Source organism: Ranitomeya variabilis, chromosome 4 (assembly GCF_051348905.1).
Source record: "Ranitomeya variabilis isolate aRanVar5 chromosome 4, aRanVar5.hap1, whole genome shotgun sequence".
NCBI classification, from domain to species: Eukaryota; Metazoa; Chordata; class Amphibia; order Anura; family Dendrobatidae; genus Ranitomeya; species Ranitomeya variabilis.
Genome location: NC_135235.1, coordinates 353566609 through 353582932, shown reverse-complemented (window position 1 = coordinate 353582932; position 16324 = coordinate 353566609).

The window sequence follows — 16324 nt, the reverse complement described above, 5'->3', positions numbered from 1 at the left end:
AAAAAAAAAAAAATTCCCAGTATGACACACTAGGTTTTCTGTGCCCCAATAATTTGAGACAGATGGAACACACAGGACTGGCACTCAAGCAGAAATGCCAATCTTAATCTCCCACTATTTTTTTTGTTTTCAGGGAGAATTAAAAAAAAAAAAAAATTCCCAGTATGACACACTAGGTTTTCTGTGCCCCAATAATTTGAGACAGATGGCACACACAGGACCGGCACTCAAGCAGAAATGCCAATCTTAATCTCCCACTATTTTTTTTTTTTTCATAGGGAATTTAAAAAAAAAAAAAAAAATTCCCAGTATGACACACTAGGTTTTCTGTGCCCCAATAATTTGAGACAGATGGAACACACAGGTCTGGCACTCAAGCAGAAATGCCAATCTTAATCTCCCACTATTTTTTTTTGTTTTCAGGGAGAATTAAAAAAAAAAAAATAAAATTCCCAGTATGACACACTAGGTTTTATGTGCCCCAATAATTTGAGACAGATGGCACACACAGGACTGGCACTCAAGCAGAAATGCCAATCTTAATCTCCGACTATTTTTTTTTGTTTTCAGGGAGAATTAAAAAAAAAAAAAAAATTCCCAGTATGACACACTAGGTTTTCTGTGCCCCAATAATTTGAGACAGATGGCACACACAGGACTGGCACTCAAGCAGAAATGCCAATCTTAATCTCCCACTATTTTTTTTGTTTTCAGGGAGAATTAAAAAAAAAAATTCCCAGTATGACACACTAGGTGTTCTGTGCCCCAATATTTTGAGACAGATGGCACACACAGGACTGGCACTCAAGCAGAAATGCCAATCTTAATCTCCCACTTTTTTTTTGTTTTCAGGGAGAATTTAAAACAAAAAAAAATTCCCAGTATGACACACTAGGTGTTCTGTGCCCCAATATTTTGAGACAGATGGCACACACAGGACCAGCACTCAAGCAGAAATGCCAATCTTAATCTCCCACTATTTTTTTGTTTTCAGGGAGAATTTAAAAAAAAAACCCAGTATGACACACTAGGTTTTCTGTGCCCCAATAATTTGAGACAGATGGCACACACAGGACCGGCACTCAAGCAGAAATGCCAATCTTAATCTCCCACTATTTTTTTTTTTTCATAGGGAATTTAAAAAAAAAAAAAAATTCCCAGTATGACACACTAGGTTTTCTGTGCCCCAATAATTTGAGACAGATGGCACACACAGGACCGGCACTCAAGCAGAAATGCCAATCTTAATCTCCCACTATTTTTTTTTTTCATAGGGAATTTAAAAAAAAAAAAAAAATTCCCAGTATGACACACTAGGTTTTCTGTGCCCCAATAATTTGAGACAGATGGAACACACAGGACTGGCACTCAAGCAGAAATGCCAATCTTAATCTCCCACTATTTTTTTTTGTTTTCAGGGAGAATTAAAAAAAATAAAAAATAAATTCCCAGTATGACACACTAGGTTTTATGTGCCCCAATAATTTGAGACAGATGGCACACACAGGACTGGCACTCAAGCAGAAATGCCAATCTTAATCTCCGACTATTTTTTTTTGTTTTCAGGGAGAATTAAAAAAAAAAAAAAAATTCCCAGTATGACACACTAGGTTTTCTGTGCCCCAATAATTTGAGACAGATGGCACACACAGGACCGGCACTCAAGCAGAAATGCCAATCTTTATCTCCCACTATTTTTTTTTTGTTTTCAGGGAGAATTAAAAAAAAAAAAAAAATTCCCAGTATGACACACTAGGTTTTCTGTGCCCCAATAATTTGAGACACATGGCACAAACAGGTCTGGCACTCAAGCAGAAATGCCAATCTTAATCTCCCACTATTTTTTTTGTTTTCAGGGAGAATTAAAAAAAAAAAAAAAATTCCCAGTATGACACACTAGGTTTTCTGTGCCCCAATAATTTGAGACAGATGGCACACACAGGACCGGCACTCAAGCAGAAATGCCAATCTTAATCTCCCACTATTTTTTATGTTTTCAGGGAGAATTAAAAAAAAAAATTCCCAGTATGACACACTAGGTGTTCTGTGCCCCAATATTTTGAGACAGATGGCACACACAGGACTGGCACTCAAGCAGAAATGCCAATCTTAATCTCCCACTTTTTTTTTGTTTTCAGGGAGAATTTAAAACAAAAAAAAATTCCCAGTATGACACACTAGGTGTTCTGTGCCCCAATATTTTGAGACAGATGGCACACACAGGACCAGCACTCAAGCAGAAATGCCAATCTTAATCTCCCACTATTTTTTTGTTTTCAGGGAGAATTAAAAAAAAAAACCCAGTATGACACACTAGGTTTTCTGTGCCCCAATAATTTGAGACAGATGGCACACACAGGATTGGCACTCAAGCAGAAATGCCAATCTTAATCTCCCACTATTTTTTTTTGTTTTCAGGGAGAATAAAAAAAAAATAAATTCCCAGTATGACACACTAGGTTTTCTGTGCCCCAATAATTTGAGACAGATGGCACACACAGGACCGGCACTCAAGCAGAAATGCCAATCTTAATCTCCCACTATTTTTTTTTTTTCATAGGGAATTTAAAAAAAAAAAAAAATTCCCAGTATGACACACTAGGTTTTCTGTGCCCCAATAATTTGAGACAGATGGCACACACAGGACCCGCACTCAAGCAGAAATGCCAATCTTAATCTCCCACTATTTTTTTTTTTTCATAGGGAATTTAAAAAAAAAAAAAAAAATTCCCAGTATGACACACTAGGTTTTCTGTGCCCCAATAATTTGAGACAGATGGAACACACAGGACTGGCACTCAAGCAGAAATGCCAATCTTAATCTCCCACTATTTTTTTTTGTTTTCAGGGAGAATTAAAAAAAAAAATTCCCAGTATGACACACTAGGTGTTCTGTGCCCCAATATTTTGAGACAGATGGCACACACAGGACTGGCACTCAAGCAGAAATGCCAATCTTAATCTCCCACTTTTTTTTTGTTTTCAGGGAGAATTTAAAACAAAAAAAAATTCCCAGTATGACACACTAGGTGTTCTGTGCCCCAATATTTTGAGACAGATGGCACACACAGGACCAGCACTCAAGCAGAAATGCCAATCTTAATCTCCCACTATTTTTTTTTTTTCAGGGAGAATTTAAAAAAAAAAACCAGTATGACACACTAGGTTTTCTGTGCCCCAATAATTTGAGACAGATGGCACACACAGGACTGGCACTCAAGCAGAAATGCCAATCTTAATCTCCCACTATTTTTTTTTGTTTTCAGGGAGAATAAAAAAAAATAATAAATTCCCAGTATGACACACTAGGTTTTCTGTGCCCCAATAATTTGAGACAGATGGCACACACAGGACCGGCACTCAAGCAGAAATGCCAATCTTAATCTCCCACTATTTTTTTTGTTTTCAGGGAGAATTAAAAAAAAAAAATCCCAGTATGACACACTAGGTTTTCTGTGCCCCAATAATGTGAGACAGATGGCACACACAGGACTGGCACTCAAGCAGAAATGCCAATCTTAATCTCCCACTATTTTTTTTTGTTTTCAGGGAGAATTAAAAAAAAAAAATTCCCAGTATGACACACTAGGTGTTCTGTGCCCCAATATTTTGAGACAGATGGCACACACAGGACTGGCACTCAAGCAGAAATGCCAATCTTAATCTCCCACTTTTTTTTGTTTTCAGGGAGAATTTAAAACAAAAAAAAATTCCCAGTATGACACACTAGGTGTTCTGTGCCCCAATATTTTGAGACAGATGGCACACACAGGACCAGCACTCAAGCAGAAATGCCAATCTTAATCTCCCACTATTTTTTTGTTTTCAGGGAGAATTTAAAAAAAAAAACCCAGTATGACACACTAGGTTTTCTGTGCCCCAATAATTTGAGACAGATGGCACACACAGGACTGGCACTCAAGCAGAAATGCCAATCTTAATCTCCCACTATTTTTTTTTGTTTTCAGGGAGAATTAAAAAAAAAAAATTCCCAGTATGACACACTAGGTGTTCTGTGCCCCAATATTTTGAGACAGATGGCACACACAGGACTGGCACTCAAGCAGAAATGCCAATCTTAATCTCCCACTTTTTTTTTGTTTTCAGGGAGAATTTAAAACAAAAAAAAATTCCCAGTATGACACACTAGGTGTTCTGTGCCCCAATATTTTGAGACAGATGGCACACACAGGACCAGCACTCAAGCAGAAATGCCAATCTTAATCTCCCACTATTTTTTTGTTTTCAGGGAGAATTTAAAAAAAAACCCAGTATGACACACTAGGTTTTCTGTGCCCCAATAATTTGAGACAGATGGCACACACAGGACTGGCACTCAAGCAGAAATGCCAATCTTAATCTCCCACTATTTTTTTTTGTTTTCAGGGAGAATAAAAAAAAAAATAAATTCCCAGTATGACACACTAGGTTTTCTGTGCCCCAATAATTTGAGACAGATGGCACACACAGGACCGGCACTCAAGCAGAAATGCCAATCTTAATCTCCCACTATTTTTTTTTTTTCATAGGGAATTTAAAAAAAAAAAAAAATTCCCAGTATGACACACTAGGTTTTCTGTGCCCCAATAATTTGAGACAGATGGCACACACAGGACCGGCACTCAAGCAGAAATGCCAATCTTAATCTCCCACTATTTTTTTTTTTTCATAGGGAATTTAAAAAAAAAAAAAAAAATTCCCAGTATGACACACTAGGTTTTCTGTGCCCCAATAATTTGAGACAGATGGAACACACAGGACTGGCACTCAAGCAGAAATGCCAATCTTAATCTCCCACTATTTTTTTTTGTTTTCAGGGAGAATTAAAAAAAAAAATAAATAAATTCCCAGTATGACACACTAGGTTTTATGTGCCCCAATAATTTGAGACAGATGGCACACACAGGACTGGCACTCAAGCAGAAATGCCAATCTTAATCTCCGACTATTTTTTTTTGTTTTCAGGGAGAATTAAAAAAAAAAAAAAAATTCCCAGTATGACACACTAGGTTTTCTGTGCCCCAATAATTTGAGACAGATGGCACACACAGGACCGGCACTCAAGCAGAAATGCCAATCTTTATCTCCCACTATTTTTTTTTTGTTTTCAGGGAGAATTAAAAAAAAAAAAAAAATTCCCAGTATGACACACTAGGTTTTCTGTGCCCCAATAATTTGAGACAGATGGCACAAACAGGTCTGGCACTCAAGCAGAAATGCCAATCTTAATCTCCCACTATTTTTTTTGTTTTCAGGGAGAATTAAAAAAAAAAAAAAAAAATCCCAGTATGACACACTAGGTTTTCTGTGCCCCAATAATTTGAGACAGATGGCACACACAGGACCGGCACTCAAGCAGAAATGACAATCTTAATCTCCCACTATTTTTTTTGTTTTCAGGGAGAATTAAAAAAAAAAAATTCCCAGTATGACACACTAGGTGTTCTGTGCCCCAATATTTTGAGACAGATGGCACACACAGGACTGGCACTCAAGCAGAAATGCCAATCTTAATCTCCCACTTTTTTTTTGTTTTCAGGGAGAATTTAAAACAAAAAAAAATTCCCAGTATGACACACTAGGTGTTCTGTGCCCCAATATTTTGAGACAGATGGCACACACAGGACCAGCACTCAAGCAGAAATGCCAATCTTAATCTCCCACTATTTTTTTCTTTTCAGGGAGAATTAAAAAAAAAAACCCAGTATGACACACTAGGTTTTCTGTGCCCCAATAATTTGAGACAGATGGCACACACAGGACTGGCACTCAAGCAGAAATGCCAATCTTAATCTCCCACTATTTTTTTTTGTTTTCAGGGAGAATAAAAAAAAAAAAAAATTCCCAGTATGACACACTAGGTTTTCTGTGCCCCAATAATTTGAGACAGATGGCACACACAGGACCGGCACTCAAGCAGAAATGCCAATCTTAATCTCCCACTATTTTTTTTTTTTCATAGGGAATTTAAAAAAAAAAAAAAAAAAAATTCCCAGTATGACACACTAGGTTTTCTGTGCCCCAATAATTTGAGACAGATGGCACACACAGGACCGGCACTCAAGCAGAAATGCCAATCTTAATCTCCCACTATTTTTTTTGTTTTCAGGGAGAATTAAAAAAAAAAAATTCCCAGTATGACACACTAGGTGTTCTGTGCCCCAATATTTTGAGACAGATGGCACACACAGGACTGGCACTCAAGCAGAAATGCCAATCTTAATCTCCCACTTTTTTTTTGTTTTCAGGGAGAATTTAAAACAAAAAAAAATTCCCAGTATGACACACTAGGTGTTCTGTGCCCCAATATTTTGAGACAGATGGCACACACAGGACCAGCACTCAAGCAGAAATGCCAATCTTAATCTCCCACTATTTTTTTCTTTTCAGGGAGAATTAAAAAAAAAAACCCAGTATGACACACTAGGTTTTCTGTGCCCCAATAATTTGAGACAGATGGCACACACAGGACTGGCACTCAAGCAGAAATGCCAATCTTAATCTCCCACTATTTTTTTTTGTTTTCAGGGAGAATAAAAAAAAAAAAAAATTCCCAGTATGACACACTAGGTTTTCTGTGCCCCAATAATTTGAGACAGATGGCACACACAGGACCGGCACTCAAGCAGAAATGCCAATCTTAATCTCCCACTATTTTTTTTTTTCATAGGGAATTTAAAAAAAAAAAAAAAAAAATTCCCAGTATGACACACTAGGTTTTCTGTGCCCCAATAATTTGAGACAGATGGAACACACAGGACTGGCACTCAAGCAGAAATGCCAATCTTAATCTCCCACTATTTTTTTTTGTTTTCAGGGAGAATTAAAAAAAAAAAAAAATTCCCAGTATGACACACTAGGTTTTCTGTGCCCCAATAATTTGAGACAGATGGCACACACAGGACCGGCACTCAAGCAGAAATGCCAATCTTAATCTCCCACTAGTTTTTTTTTTTTCATAGGGAATTTAAAAAAAAAAAAAAAAATTCCCAGTATGACACACTAGGTTTTCTGTGCCCCAATAATTTGAGACAGATGGAACACACAGGTCTGGCACTCAAGCAGAAATGCCAATCTTAATCTCCCACTATTTTTTTTTGTTTTCAGGGAGAATTAAAAAAAAAAAAAAAAAAATTCCCAGTATGACACACTAGGTTTTATGTGCCCCAATAATTTGAGACAGATGGCACACACAGGACTGGCACTCAAGCAGAAATGCCAATCTTAATCTCCGACTATTTTTTTTTGTTTTCAGGGAGAATTAAAAAAAAAAAAAAAATTCCCAGTATGACACACTAGGTTTTCTGTGCCCCAATAATTTGAGACAGATGGCACACACAGGACCGGCACTCAAGCAGAAATGCCAATCTTAATCTCCCACTATTTTTTTTTTGTTTTCAGGGAGAATTAAAAAAAAAAAAAAAATTCCCAGTATGACACACTAGGTTTTCTGTGCCCCAATAATTTGAGACAGATGGCACAAACAGGTCTGGCACTCAAGCAGAAATGCCAATCTTAATCTCCCACTATTTTTTTTTGTTTTCAGGGAGAATTAAAAAAAAAAAAAAAATTCCCAGTATGACACACTAGGTTTTCTGTGCCCCAATAATTTGAGACAGATGGCACACACGGGACCAGCACTCAAGCAGAAATGCCAATCTTAATCTCCCACTATTTTTTTTGTTTTCATGGAGAATTAAAAAAAAAAAATCCCAGTATGACACACTAGGTTTTCTGTGCCCCAATAATTTGAGACAGATGACACACACAGGACTGGCACTCAAGCAGAAATGCCAATCTTAATCTCCCACTATTTTTTTTGTTTTCAGGGAGAATTAAAAAAAAAAATTCCCAGTATGACACACTAGGTGTTCTGTGCCCCAATATTTTGAGACAGATGGCACACACAGGACTGGCACTCAAGCAGAAATGCCAATCTTAATCTCCCACTTTTTTTTTGTTTTCAGGGAGAATTTAAAACAAAAAAAAATTCCCAGTATGACACACTAGGTGTTCTGTGCCCCAATATTTTGAGACAGATGGCACACACAGGACCAGCACTCAAGCAGAAATGCCAATCTTAATCTCCCACTATTTTTTTTGTTTTCAGGGAGAATTTAAAAAAAAAACCCAGTATGACACACTAGGTTTTCTGTGCCCCAATAATTTGAGACAGATGGCACACACAGGACCGGCACTCAAGCAGAAATGCCAATCTTAATCTCCCACTATTTTTTTTTTTCATAGGGAATTTAAAAAAAAAAAAAAATTCCCAGTATGACACACTAGGTTTTCTGTGCCCCAATAATTTGAGACAGATGGCACACACAGGACCGGCACTCAAGCAGAAATGCCAATCTTAATCTCCCACTATTTTTTTTTTTCATAGGGAATTTAAAAAAAAAAAAAAAAATTCCCAGTATGACACACTAGGTTTTCTGTGCCCCAATAATTTGAGACAGATGGAACACACAGGACTGGCACTCAAGCAGAAATGCCAATCTTAATCTCCCACTATTTTTTTTTGTTTTCAGGGAGAATTAAAAAAAAAAAAAATAAATTCCCAGTATGACACACTAGGTTTTATGTGCCCCAATAATTTGAGACAGATGGCACACACAGGACTGGCACTCAAGCAGAAATGCCAATCTTAATCTCCCACTATTTTTTTTTGTTTTCAGGGAGAATTAAAAAAAAAATAAAATAAATTCCCAGTATGACACACTAGGTTTTATGTGCCCCAATAATTTGAGACAGATGGCACACACAGGACTGGCACTCAAGCAGAAATGCCAATCTTAATCTCCCACTATTTTTTTTTGTTTTCAGGGAGAATTAAAAAAAAAATTCCCAGTATGACACACTAGGTGTTCTGTGCCCCAATATTTTGAGACAGATGGCACACACAGGACTGGCACTCAAGCAGAAATGCCAATCTTAATCTCCCACTTTTTTTTTGTTTTCAGGGAGAATTTAAAACAAAAAAAAATTCCCAGTATGACACACTAGGTGTTCTGTGCCCCAATATTTTGAGACAGATGGCACACACAGGACCAGCACTCAAGCAGAAATGCCAATCTTAATCTCCCACTATTTTTTTGTTTTCAGGGAGAATTTAAAAAAAAAACCCATTATGACACACTAGGTTTTCTGTGCCCCAATAATTTGAGACAGATGGCACACACAGGACTGGCACTCAAGCAGAAATGCCAATCTTAATCTCCCACTATTTTTTTTTGTTTTCAGGGAGAATAAAAAAAAAAATAAATTCCCAGTATGACACACTAGGTTTTCTGTGCCCCAATAATTTGAGACAGATGGCACACACAGGACCGGCACTCAAGCAGAAATGCCAATCTTAATCTCCCACTATTTTTTTTTGTTTTCAGGGAGAATTAAAAAAAAAAAATTCCCAGTATGACACACTAGGTGTTCTGTGCCCCAATATTTTGAGACAGATGGCACACACAGGACTGGCACTCAAGCAGAAATGCCAATCTTAATCTCCCACTTTTTTTTTGTTTTCAGGGAGAATTAAAAAAAAAAAAAATAAATTCCCAGTATGACACACTAGGTTTTCTGTGCCCCAATAATTTGAGACAGATGGCACACACAGGACCGGCACTCAAGCAGAAATGCCAATCTTAATCTCTCACTATTTTTTTTGTTTTCAGGGAGAATTAAAAAAAAAAAATCCCAGTATGACACACTAGGTTTTCTGTGCCCCAATAATTTGAGACAGATGGCACACACAGGACTGGCACTCAAGCAGAAATGTCAATCTTAATCTCCCACTATTTTTTTTTGTTTTCAGGGAGAATTTAAAAAAAAAAAAAATTCCCAGTATGACACACTAGGTTTTCTGTGCCCCAATAATTTGAGACAGATGGCACACACAGGACTGGCACTCAAGCAGAAATGCCAATCTTAATCTCCCACTATTTTTTTTTGTTTTCAGGGAGAATTAAAAAAAAAAAAAAAAAATTCCCAGTATGACACACTAGGTTTTCTGTGCCCCAATAATTTGAGACAGATGGCACACACAGGACCGGCACTCAAGCAGAAATGCCAATCTTAATCTCCCACTATTTTTTTTGTTTTCAGGGAGAATTAAAAAAAAAAAAATCCCAGTATGACACACTAGGTTTTCTGTGCCCCAATAATTTGAGACAGATGGCACACACAGGACTGGCACTCAAGCAGAAATGCCAATCTTAATCTCCCACTATTTTTTTTTTTGTTTTCAGGGAGAATTAAAAAAAAAAATAAAATTCCCAGTATGACACACTAGGTTTTCTGTGCCCCAATAATTTGAGACAGATGGCACAAACAGGTCTGGCACTCAAGCAGAAATGCCAATCTTAATCTCCCACTATTTTTTTTTGTTTTCAGGGAGAATTAAAAAAAAAAAAAAATTCCCAGTATGACACACTAGGTTTTCTGTGCCCCAATAATTTGAGACAGATGGCACACACAGGACCGGCACTCAAGCAGAAATGCCAATCTTAATCTCCCACTATTTTTTTTTGTTTTCAGGGAGAATTAAAAAAAAAAAATTCCCAGTATGACACACTAGGTGTTCTGTGCCCCAATATTTTGAGACAGATGGCACACACAGGACTGGCACTCAAGCAGAAATGCCAATCTTAATCTCCCACTATTTTTTTTTGTTTTCAGGGAGAATTAAAAAAAAAAATTCCCAGTATGACACACTAGGTGTTCTGTGCCCCAATATTTTGAGACAGATGGCACACACAGGACTGGCACTCAAGCAGAAATGCCAATCTTAATCTCCCACTTTTTTTTTGTTTTCAGGGAGAATTTAAAACAAAAAAAAATTCCCAGTATGACACACTAGGTGTTCTGTGCCCCAATATTTTGAGACAGATGGCACACACAGGACCAGCACTCAAGCAGAAATGCCAATCTTAATCTCCCACTATTTTTTTGTTTTCAGGGAGAATTTAAAAAAAAAACCCAGTATGACACACTAGGTTTTCTGTGCCCCAATAATTTGAGACAGATGGCACACACAGGACTGGCACTCAAGCAGAAATGCCAATCTTAATCTCCCACTATTTTTTTTTGTTTTCAGGGAGAATAAAAAAAAAAAAAATTCCCAGTATGACACACTAGGTTTTCTGTGCCCCAATAATTTGAGACAGATGGAACACACAGGACTGGCACTCAAGCAGAAATGCCAATCTTAATCTCCCACTATTTTTTTTTGTTTTCAGGGAGAATTAAAAAAAAAAGAAATAAATTCCCAGTATGACACACTAGGTTTTCTGTGCCCCAATAATTTGAGACAGATGGCACACACAGGACCGGCACTCAAGCAGAAATGCCAATCTTAATCTCCCACTATTTTTTTTGTTTTCAGGGAGAATTAAAAAAAAAAAAAATCCCAGTATGACACACTAGGTTTTCTGTGCCCCAATAATTTGAGACAGATGGCACACACAGGACTGGCACTCAAGCAGAAATGCCAATCTTAATCTCCCACTATTTTTTTTTGTTTTCAGGGAGAATAAAAAAAAAAATAAATTCCCAGTATGACACACTAGGTTTTCTGTGCCCCAATAATTTGAGACAGATGGCACACACAGGACCGGCACTCAAGCAGAAATGCCAATCTTAATCTCCCACTATTTTTTTTTTTTCATAGGGAATTTAAAAAAAAAAAAAAATTCCCAGTATGACACACTAGGTTTTCTGTGCCCCAATAATTTGAGACAGATGGCACACACAGGACCGGCACTCAAGCAGAAATGCCAATCTTAATCTCCCACTATTTTTTTTTTTTCATAGGGAATTTAAAAAAAAAAAAAAAAATTCCCAGTATGACACACTAGGTTTTCTGTGCCCCAATAATTTGAGACAGATGGAACACACAGGACTGGCACTCAAGCAGAAATGCCAATCTTAATCTCCCACTATTTTTTTTTGTTTTCAGGGAGAATTAAAAAAAAAAATAAATAAATTCCCAGTATGACACACTAGGTTTTATGTGCCCCAATAATTTGAGACAGATGGCACACACAGGACTGGCACTCAAGCAGAAATGCCAATCTTAATCTCCGACTATTTTTTTTTGTTTTCAGGGAGAATTAAAAAAAAAAAAAAAATTCCCAGTATGACACACTAGGTTTTCTGTGCCCCAATAATTTGAGACAGATGGCACACACAGGACCGGCACTCAAGCAGAAATGCCAATCTTTATCTCCCACTATTTTTTTTTTGTTTTCAGGGAGAATTAAAAAAAAAAAAAAAATTCCCAGTATGACACACTAGGTTTTCTGTGCCCCAATAATTTGAGACAGATGGCACAAACAGGTCTGGCACTCAAGCAGAAATGCCAATCTTAATCTCCCACTATTTTTTTTGTTTTCAGGGAGAATTAAAAAAAAAAAAAAAAAATCCCAGTATGACACACTAGGTTTTCTGTGCCCCAATAATTTGAGACAGATGGCACACACAGGACCGGCACTCAAGCAGAAATGCCAATCTTAATCTCCCACTATTTTTTTTGTTTTCAGGGAGAATTAAAAAAAAAAAATTCCCAGTATGACACACTAGGTGTTCTGTGCCCCAATATTTTGAGACAGATGGCACACACAGGACTGGCACTCAAGCAGAAATGCCAATCTTAATCTCCCACTTTTTTTTTGTTTTCAGGGAGAATTTAAAACAAAAAAAAATTCCCAGTATGACACACTAGGTGTTCTGTGCCCCAATATTTTGAGACAGATGGCACACACAGGACCAGCACTCAAGCAGAAATGCCAATCTTAATCTCCCACTATTTTTTTCTTTTCAGGGAGAATTAAAAAAAAAAACCCAGTATGACACACTAGGTTTTCTGTGCCCCAATAATTTGAGACAGATGGCACACACAGGACTGGCACTCAAGCAGAAATGCCAATCTTAATCTCCCACTATTTTTTTTTGTTTTCAGGGAGAATAAAAAAAAAAAAAAATTCCCAGTATGACACACTAGGTTTTCTGTGCCCCAATAATTTGAGACAGATGGCACACACAGGACCGGCACTCAAGCAGAAATGCCAATCTTAATCTCCCACTATTTTTTTTTTTTCATAGGGAATTTAAAAAAAAAAAAAAAAAATTCCCAGTATGACACACTAGGTTTTCTGTGCCCCAATAATTTGAGACAGATGGCACACACAGGACCGGCACTCAAGCAGAAATGCCAATCTTAATCTCCCACTATTTTTTTTGTTTTCAGGGAGAATTAAAAAAAAAAAATTCCCAGTATGACACACTAGGTGTTCTGTGCCCCAATATTTTGAGACAGATGGCACACACAGGACTGGCACTCAAGCAGAAATGCCAATCTTAATCTCCCACTTTTTTTTTGTTTTCAGGGAGAATTTAAAACAAAAAAAAATTCCCAGTATGACACACTAGGTGTTCTGTGCCCCAATATTTTGAGACAGATGGCACACACAGGACCAGCACTCAAGCAGAAATGCCAATCTTAATCTCCCACTATTTTTTTCTTTTCAGGGAGAATTAAAAAAAAAAACCCAGTATGACACACTAGGTTTTCTGTGCCCCAATAATTTGAGACAGATGGCACACACAGGACTGGCACTCAAGCAGAAATGCCAATCTTAATCTCCCACTATTTTTTTTTGTTTTCAGGGAGAATAAAAAAAAAAAAAAATTCCCAGTATGACACACTAGGTTTTCTGTGCCCCAATAATTTGAGACAGATGGCACACACAGGACCGGCACTCAAGCAGAAATGCCAATCTTAATCTCCCACTATTTTTTTTTTTCATAGGGAATTTAAAAAAAAAAAAAAAAAATTCCCAGTATGACACACTAGGTTTTCTGTGCCCCAATAATTTGAGACAGATGGAACACACAGGACTGGCACTCAAGCAGAAATGCCAATCTTAATCTCCCACTATTTTTTATTGTTTTCAGGGAGAATTAAAAAAAAAAAAAAATTCCCAGTATGACACACTAGGTTTTCTGTGCCCCAATAATTTGAGACAGATGGCACACACAGGACCGGCACTCAAGCAGAAATGCCAATCTTAATCTCCCACTAGTTTTTTTTTTTTCATAGGGAATTTAAAAAAAAAAAAAAAAATTCCCAGTATGACACACTAGGTTTTCTGTGCCCCAATAATTTGAGACAGATGGAACACACAGGTCTGGCACTCAAGCAGAAATGCCAATCTTAATCTCCCACTATTTTTTTTTGTTTTCAGGGAGAATTAAAAAAAAAAAAAAAAAAATTCCCAGTATGACACACTAGGTTTTCTGTGCCCCAATAATTTGAGACAGATGGCACACACAGGACCGGCACTCAAGCAGAAATGCCAATCTTAATCTCCCACTATTTTTTTTTTGTTTTCAGGGAGAATTAAAAAAAAAAAAAAAATTCCCAGTATGACACACTAGGTTTTCTGTGCCCCAATAATTTGAGACAGATGGCACAAACAGGTCTGGCACTCAAGCAGAAATGCCAATCTTAATCTCCCACTATTTTTTTTTGTTTTCAGGGAGAATTAAAAAAAAAAAAAAAAATTCCCAGTATGACACACTAGGTTTTCTGTGCCCCAATAATTTGAGACAGATGGCACACACGGGACCGGCACTCAAGCAGAAATGCCAATCTTAATCTCCCACTATTTTTTTTGTTTTCATGGAGAATTAAAAAAAAAAAATCCCAGTATGACACACTAGGTTTTCTGTGCCCCAATAATTTGAGACAGATGACACACACAGGACTGGCACTCAAGCAGAAATGCCAATCTTAATCTCCCACTATTTTTTTTGTTTTCAGGGAGAATTAAAAAAAAAAATTCCCAGTATGACACACTAGGTGTTCTGTGCCCCAATATTTTGAGACAGATGGCACACACAGGACTGGCACTCAAGCAGAAATGCCAATCTTAATCTCCCACTTTTTTTTTGTTTTCAGGGAGAATTTAAAACAAAAAAAAATTCCCAGTATGACACACTAGGTGTTCTGTGCCCCAATATTTTGAGACAGATGGCACACACAGGACCGGCACTCAAGCAGAAATGCCAATCTTAATCTCCCACTATTTTTTTTTTTCATAGGGAATTTAAAAAAAAAAAAAAAAATTCCCAGTATGACACACTAGGTTTTCTGTGCCCCAATAATTTGAGACAGATGGAACACACAGGACTGGCACTCAAGCAGAAATGCCAATCTTAATCTCCCACTATTTTTTTTTGTTTTCAGGGAGAATTAAAAAAAAAAAAAATAAATTCCCAGTATGACACACTAGGTTTTATGTGCCCCAATAATTTGAGACAGATGGCACACACAGGACTGGCACTCAAGCAGAAATGCCAATCTTAATCTCCCACTATTTTTTTTTGTTTTCAGGGAGAATTAAAAAAAAAATAAAATAAATTCCCAGTATGACACACTAGGTTTTATGTGCCCCAATAATTTGAGACAGATGGCACACACAGGACTGGCACTCAAGCAGAAATGCCAATCTTAATCTCCCACTATTTTTTTTTGTTTTCAGGGAGAATTAAAAAAAAAATTCCCAGTATGACACACTAGGTGTTCTGTGCCCCAATATTTTGAGACAGATGGCACACACAGGACTGGCACTCAAGCAGAAATGCCAATCTTAATCTCCCACTTTTTTTTTGTTTTCAGGGAGAATTTAAAACAAAAAAAAATTCCCAGTATGACACACTAGGTGTTCTGTGCCCCAATATTTTGAGACAGATGGCACACACAGGACCAGCACTCAAGCAGAAATGCCAATCTTAATCTCCCACTATTTTTTTGTTTTCAGGGAGAATTTAAAAAAAAAACCCATTATGACACACTAGGTTTTCTGTGCCCCAATAATTTGAGACAGATGGCACACACAGGACTGGCACTCAAGCAGAAATGCCAATCTTAATCTCCCACTATTTTTTTTTGTTTTCAGGGAGAATAAAAAAAAAAATAAATTCCCAGTATGACACACTAGGTTTTCTGTGCCCCAATAATTTGAGACAGATGGCACACACAGGACCGGCACTCAAGCAGAAATGCCAATCTTAATCTCCCACTATTTTTTTTTGTTTTCAGGGAGAATTAAAAAAAAAAAATTCCCAGTATGACACACTAGGTGTTCTGTGCCCCAATATTTTGAGACAGATGGCACACACAGGACTGGCACTCAAGCAGAAATGCCAATCTTAATCTCCCACTTTTTTTTTGTTTTCAGGGAGAATTAAAAAAAAAATAAATAAATTCCCAGTATGACACACTAGGTTTTCTGTGCCCCAATAATTTGAGACAGATGGCACA